Source organism: Bison bison, unplaced genomic scaffold (assembly GCF_000754665.1).
Source record: "Bison bison bison isolate TAMUID 2011002044 unplaced genomic scaffold, Bison_UMD1.0 scf7180017864491, whole genome shotgun sequence".
In the NCBI taxonomy this organism is placed as follows: Eukaryota; Metazoa; Chordata; class Mammalia; order Artiodactyla; family Bovidae; genus Bison; species Bison bison.
Window position 1 is genome coordinate 24369846 of NW_011495050.1, and position 7484 is coordinate 24377329.

Genomic DNA, 7484 nt, shown 5'->3' on the forward strand with positions numbered 1-7484 from the left:
TCTCCCAAGACTTACAGTATCTGGCATGTGATGGGTAATCAATACCTATTTGCTGAATGAGGGACTCTACTTGGGCTCTTTAGGACACAAATAGAATGAAAGCAACCAACCTGGTCTTGTGTAGAATGAAACAAGCTGTCCCAACAATGTAGTGATTTGAGAAACCTGTTGAAAGGTCCCATCTCCTTATCAGAATGCATCCCTTGCTCTCCTGCTGCAGTACTGGATTCCCATATTGATGTCATTTATTTAAAGGAAAGTACACGTTTTGATTGGTTTTAGGGAGAAGTTCACTGGGTGGAGCAAGAGCAGAGGAAGAGATGGGGACAAGACAGTGGAGGGTGACACGTTAGCCATACTGAAATGAGGAGTACTTTATCCGCCATACTGAAACGAGGAGTACTTTATCCGCCATACTGAAACGAGGAGTACTTTATCCGCCATACTGAAACGAGGAGTACTTTATCCGCCATACTGAAACGAGGAGTACTTTATCCGCCATACTGAAACGAGGAGTACTTTATCCAACGGCTGTTCCACTTGTGCTCTACCACCGACCTGGCGCTGAGCAGGACTGTGAAATGGGGATTTTTTCCTAATCCTTTCTCATGTCCCTTTCTCTTTGGGGCCTTTCCCTGTAACCTAGGGCCACTACGTCATCCCTTGTTGAGTCAAGGAGCATTTCTGCTCTTTTTAAAGAAAATAGTTCCTTAAGCTCTAGATCTATTTTTCCGATTTTTACTATTCTGTTACAACTTCTCTGTCTTTTGGTCCATTGTCTTTAAGCCTGTTATTCCTGGTTATGACTTCACTGTAATTCAACAGAAGGCTCATAGAAATGGTGGAGATTGACTCCAATGCAGCAAAAACTCCTTTGACAGTATTTGAGGACCTGTGGGAGGAGTGTGGGAGAGGACTTTATAGTGCGGGCAGAGAACATTCAGGACAGTGTGCTTTAAATCCTATCACATAAGCAAACATCTCTACGGCCTCAGTGTAACATAGGTTTTGGTTCATTTTCCATAGAAGTGAGTGTGGGCCTGGCGTGGGTAAGTTTTAATAAAGGGAAGGACGAGAACAGGTCTAGGATAGGGGTAATGTTCCCTACCACAAATCCTAGACATTTGGAGGGTATTAAGAATATGGAGTGTGGGTGTGTGTTGGGGGTGGGGTGGGGGGCTGGAGTGTCGTAGGGGAGGAGGTTTCTGAAAGTTGTAGGCGAGGGGATGGCAGAAGAGTAGAGGGTCTTGGACGAACACGCCTCGAGCTAGCCTTGACTGCCAGCTGTAAGTTTGGTCTTCTTCTACCATTTTTACTAGTTTTCGTAATTTCTGAAAACTTGTAATGGAATAAGCTTCTCAGATGAGATTTCCGGTTTTGTGTTGCTGGCCTGTGAATCCCATGAATCTTTTCTTGGAGGATTTCTAGGTTTAGAAATCCTTGTGCCCCTTGCCCACCCTTTCATTATGCTTTAGAGAGAAGGCGGCTCCCAGTGAAAGGGATTCTCAAAAAAGGCTTATTTACAGTCTACTAGAGGATTCTGCATTGGAGAAGGAAATGGCAACCCACTCCAGTGTTCTTGCCTGGAGAATCCCAGGGACGGGGGAGACTGGTGGGCTTCCGTCTATGGGGTCTCACAGAGTCGGACACAACTGAAGCGACTTAGCAGCAGCAGCAGCAGCAGAGGATTCTGGGAAATAATTTTGATACCAAAAAGCAAAAGGGGCAGAATCTTTTTATTAAAATCTCCACATTTACCTAAGTGTATGTCTTTATTCCTTAGATAAAGTGTGAGGAGCTGGCAGGTGGGGAAAATCCAAAAACCCTCCACATGTTTTGCAGTGTTTATACGGTTTAGGTAAAGATTTCACCAAGGCTTCAGAAAATTACCTCTCCTCCCTTGACTCAGCTCTCTGTCTGGGAGTGTAAAGTATAGTTGGAGAAAGCGACTTGACTTTTGTCTCCACTGAGACTGGGACAAACAAGTAGCATCCTTAAAAACAGTATGAATAGAGAATTCCCTGGTGGTCCAGTGGTTAGGAAGCCACCTTGCAATGCAGGAGATGCAGGTTTGATCCCTAGTGGGGGAACTAAGATCCTCTGTGTCATGGAATCCCACGGAGCAAGTAAGCCTGTGCGCCACAACTGGAGAGTGTGTGCCCCAATGAAAGATGCCACTTGATGCAACTAAAACCTGACATAGATAAAAAAGAAATAAACCACAGGGTGAATAGAGGAACGGTGCCACTGGGTGAGTGACTTGCAGCAGGGTGTTGGTTTGTGACATTTTGCACAAAGCTCAGCTGGAAGCTGCTTTGTCTTTAAAGGTTGCAGGTCACGCGGGGATGCAAGATGGCAGCTAGAGGGAGGCCCCGCGTGTGCGCCTAACCTCAGCTGGTCTGCCTGAGACCACCTGAGTGCCAACCCTAGTCCCCCCGCGTGGCCCCATTTCCGCTCCAACAAGATGAAAAAAACTATCATGAACCAAGAGAAACTCTCCAAACTGCAGGCACAAGTGCTCATCGGTGGGAAAGGAACTGCTCGCAGAAAGAAGAAGGTGGTTCATAGGACAGCCACAGCAGATGACATAAAACTTCAGTTCTCTTTAAAGAAGTTAGGGGTAAACAATATCTCTGGTATTGAAGAGGTGAATATGTTCACAAATCAAGGAACAGTGATCCACTTTAAGAACCCTAAAATTCAGGCATCTCTGGCAGCAAACACTTTCACCATTACAGGCCACGCTGAGACAAGACAACAGACAGAAATGCTCCCCTGCATCTTAAACCAACTTGGTGCAGACAGTCTGACCAGTTTAAGGAGACTGGCTGAAGCTCTGCCTAAACAATCTGTGGATGGGAAATCACCGCTTGCCACTGGAGAGGAGGATGATGAAGTTCCAGATCTTGTGGAGAATTTTGATGAGGCTTCCAAGAATGAAGCAAACAATTGAGTTAACTTCTGGAGAAGATAAATCTTGAAGAAGTTATTGGGAGCTGCTATTTTATATTATGACTGCTTTTTAAAATTTTGTTTATGGATCTGATAAAATCTAGATCTCTAATATTTTTAAGCCTAAGCCCCTGGACACTGCGGCTCTTTTCAGTTTTTGCTTATACACAATTCATTCTTTGCAGCTAATTAAGCTGAAGAAGCCTAAGAATAAAGTTTGAGACAAAGATAAATAAAATTCTTTGCCTAGTAAAAAAAAATAATTAAAAAAAGGTTCCAGGTTAGCGTAGTAAGGGAGTAATCAGTTCAGTTCAGTTCAGTGGCTCAGTCATGTCTGACTCTTTGTGACTCCATGAACTGCAGCACACCAGGCCTCCCTGTCCATCACCAACTCCTGGAGCTTGCTCAAACTCATGTCCATCGAGTCGGTGATGTCATCCAACCATTTCATCCTCTGTCGTCTCCTTCTCCTCCTGCCTTCAATCTTTGCCAGCATCAGGGTCTTCTCCAATGAGTCAGTTCTTTGCATCAGGTGGCCAAAGTATTGGAGTTTCAGCTTCAGCATCAGTCTTTCCAATGAACATTCAGGACTGATTTCCTTTACGATTGACTGGTTTGATCTCCTTGCAGTTCAAGGGACTCTCAAGAGTCTTCTCCAACACCACAATTCTAAAGCATCAGTTCTTCGGCACTCAGCTTTCTTTATAGTCCAACTCTCACATCCATACATGACTACTGGAAAAACCACAGCTTTGACTATGTGGACCTTTATTGGCGAAGTAATAGAAGTACTTACTGTGTATCAGGTACTGGGTACTAAGTACTTTCCATGGATTATCGCACTTGGTCTTTTAACAAAACCACCCTGTGAGGTGGTCAGTTATGATCATCCTCATTACATAGGAGAGGACGCTGAGGCAGAGAACAGTTGATTAACTTGTCAGTGGTTAGCACTGGAGATGAGACTGCACACCCAGACAGTCTGACTCCTCAGCCTATGCTTCTAACCACGATGCGCTCCTGTCTCCTGCAGGGCAGGGCAAAAACTGCACCAGCATTTTTGGAGCACCTACAGTATGCCAGGTGCTGCACTGAGCCTTTCTATACATCATTCACTTATTTTCTTAACAACACTGTGCAGTCGGTTCTGTTAGATTCCCATTTCACAGAAGAGGAAACTGAGGACATAGGTCACATGATTAGTATGATGGAGCTGTGGGTGGGGGTGGGAATGAAGCATCATATGGGCTTGAACTTCTGCAGCTAAGCATCAGAATGACTAAAAACCCTAGCAAGGACATACACCAGTTTCCATAAAGGTTAACCTAGAGGCCTCACGTAACTGGTCATGAGTATGCTCAGACCCTGCAAACATGTGAGATTTCTCTCTCTGGGTGGTGCTACCCAGAGGTTGCCCTGAGGTTTCTGCTCTGCCTCCCACTGCAATGACTTCCAGCACCACCCTGCGTCCCTCTGCTCTGAGTGGCTCACTGCTCAGGGTCCAGTGGAAACCTTTGGTGCTGCCGGTGGACAGACAGGGTCTTTGGTTTGTTTGTCTGATTGTAGTAATAAATGAATAGCAGATAGAAGGAATTTCAGGTACTTCTGCATCACTTTGTTCCTGTTACCAAAATTGTTCTCCATCTTTTTCAGGCAAGAAGAAAGGACCAGCAATCAATGGAATGGAAAAGTCACTAAAAGCAGCGTTTCAAGATGACAAAGATGCTCCCAACCCACGTGGGCAGGTTGAGGGACAGAAGTTTACTGAACATGTCTTGACTTAGCAAGGTTGGCTGAAAGCTGAATTTTATCATTTATCCTTTATTGAACTTCACTTGGTTACTGTGCTCCGTACTTTGGTGTTTTAGAGATTAAACTGGTGGTCCCTTCCCCTCCCCCAATCTCTTTTATCCCTGTTCTGTGCTTAGTCACTCTGTTGTGTCCAGCTCTTTGTGACCGCATGGACTGTAGCCTGCCAGGCTCCTCTGTCTATGGGGATTCTTCAGGCAAGAATACTGGAGTGGGTTGCTATGCCCTTCTCCAGGGGATCTTCCCAACCCAGAGATCAAACCCAGGTCTCCTGCATTGCAGGCGGATTCTTTACAGTCTGAGCCATCAGGGAAGCCCCTCTTTTATCCCTACACTGTACTTACCTTTTATGATCTGGAGATTGGCCATCTCAGTGACTTATGAAATGAGAGATGTCTACAACTGAAAGGTGTACCCATGCCTCATCATTTGAAGACTTACTATTTGTGCTTGAGTTGTTTTCCCAGACACAGAGATAGATTGGCAGTGAGCCATCCATACTACGTTGCTTCAAGCCCCCTGCCTCTAGAAGCGAGTGTAACCCAAGCCTCCTCAAGCCTCCTGCATTTATATGGATGGGGACTCAACTGGCCCTGCTCCTGCCTCACCACTATGGGTACCACAGCCCTGTACTCCAGTGTGTAATGAATGAGCCAGCCCCATTCAGACTGCTACCAAGGCTTTGCTGGGAGCTTATGAGCTGGTTTTTTTTTTTTTTAAATTATTTTAATTGGAGGCAAATTACTTTACAGTATTGTAGTGATTTTTGCCATACACTGACATGAATCAGCCATGGGGGTACATGTGTCCCCCATCTTGAACCCCCCTCCCACCTCCCTCCCCATCCCATCCCTCAGGGTCATCCCAGTGAACTGAGCTGGGTTTCTATTTTGGACCCTCTTGTCGTTGCCCCAACGGTGTAGTCTCCTAATGCTTCTCACCTCGCAAACCCTAAGGGTGGCTATGGTGCCCAACCCCTCTGCAGTTTTCCTGCACAAAACCTCCATGCAGAGGTGAAGCTGTGCTCTGCACCATGGTGTGTGTCCTTCTCCCCTGCGGGGTCTCTGAGTCTCCCAGGTCCCTACTGCACACATCTTCCTGGGTTTCTGTCTGCAGCTTTCTCTAACAGCATCAGCCATAAGTCCATGGGGCTGACCCGTGTCAGCACCAGACACAGCATCTCCACCAGCCCATCAGACATGCCCAGACAATGGTGCATCCCAAGAGTGAGTGAAAATTAGTATGAGATTGGGACTGCAGTCTGTGATGTAATTTCAAGACATAATTATGTTATTCTGACAAATTCGGCTTAAGGGTTAGAGTGAAGCCAATGTTTCCATTCTGACCTGGAACACACTGCTTTGGCCTTTTAGCCCTGGCTACTCCATGCGCTGTCCCTGACCTATGGCACCTGCATCACTCCAGAACCGTTCAGAGATGCAGTCTCAGCCTCCAGCCTCGATATACTGAATATAAATCTGCATTTTAAGCAGCCCCTGTGGTGGTTTACATACACATTTAAGCGTGAGCGGCACTGCTCTACGCTGTAACTGACAGATCAGGCTATACCTAAAAAATGATGCTGAAATGATTTTCCAGATTTGGGGAGCCATGCAGTGTAGCATGTCTCAAGTAAACCCAATGAGTGCTTGCCATTAAATCCCTACAGAGATTTTTGTTTTGTCTTTACCACTTTCATTTAAATTCATATTTTATCTTGGGATTTTCCGATATTCATGTTAGTCAATAATGGAGCTTGATATTGTATATTAACTTGAATTCTCCTTCTCCTCCATTCTTCTTGGGTTAAGAACTCTGATAATAGAAGAAACGTATAGAGCTGACATTCAAGGAAAATCCAGAAAATGAATTCCTTTTTTATCTTTGGGCTCAGCAGTGCCAATGAATGAGGTACTGTAATAAAACCTTTTTATATGCCTGTCATAGAAAGACAAACCTTTTCCAAAGGAAATAGATTTGAGTATTTGCGAGATATGATAAACAGCCTGACAAAAAAGGGCCTGAATTTCCCTTTTAAATGTTCAGGAGGGGAAGGTTTTAACTTCTCTTGTCAGGTAAAAAAAGAATTCATTATCAAAGCCACTCCAGCTGAAATTCAGAAATGAGAACTAGACTGGATCAGAGTGGAAAGCAATGATTTAGAAATGTGTTAAAGGGAGCAGTTTAATGAATAAAGTGTCAACTTTCTATAGGAGTAAAAATAAATCATGCATTGGCATAACCAGTTTTGTCGCCACGAATTAGCTGGGTGCAGCTGGCTCCGGCACTCCACGGTGTAAGGAGACATTAAAATCTAATTCTCACTAAGATCTGTACGTGTGAATTGCTGATAATGATGTTAATAATGGCAGTATATCCATTTTATGACTACTCTATTCCAGAAAGAGCTAAAGGGAAAAAGAAAACAAGGAACATTTGAATGAAAATAGCCCAAATTCTCGCTTTTTTCTCTTAGCAAATAGCCTTGAGCCCTGGAATCATTTCGTCAGGAAAAGTCCAGGTACAGAATTGCCTGGACCCTTGGAGTTGTCTGTCTGGGGTCTTGGTTTCCAGGTGAGCTGCCTGTCTTACTTCCCAGGGCTGCTCTGACAAAGTGCCACCAGATGCCTTAAACAACAGAGATGGGTTCTTGGACAGTTCGGGAGGCCAGGAGCCCTACAACAAGGGTTTGGAAGTTGGTGCCTTCTGAGAATCATAAGGGA

At 44.9% G+C, this 7484-nt stretch overlaps 1 pseudogene; it reads left to right on the forward strand.

Moving 5' to 3' along the window:
* The first annotated feature begins 2443 nt into the window (after positions 1 to 2443).
* LOC105005544 lies at positions 2444 to 2953 on the forward strand (annotated as a pseudogene).
* The last annotated feature ends 4531 nt before the right edge of the window (positions 2954 to 7484 follow it).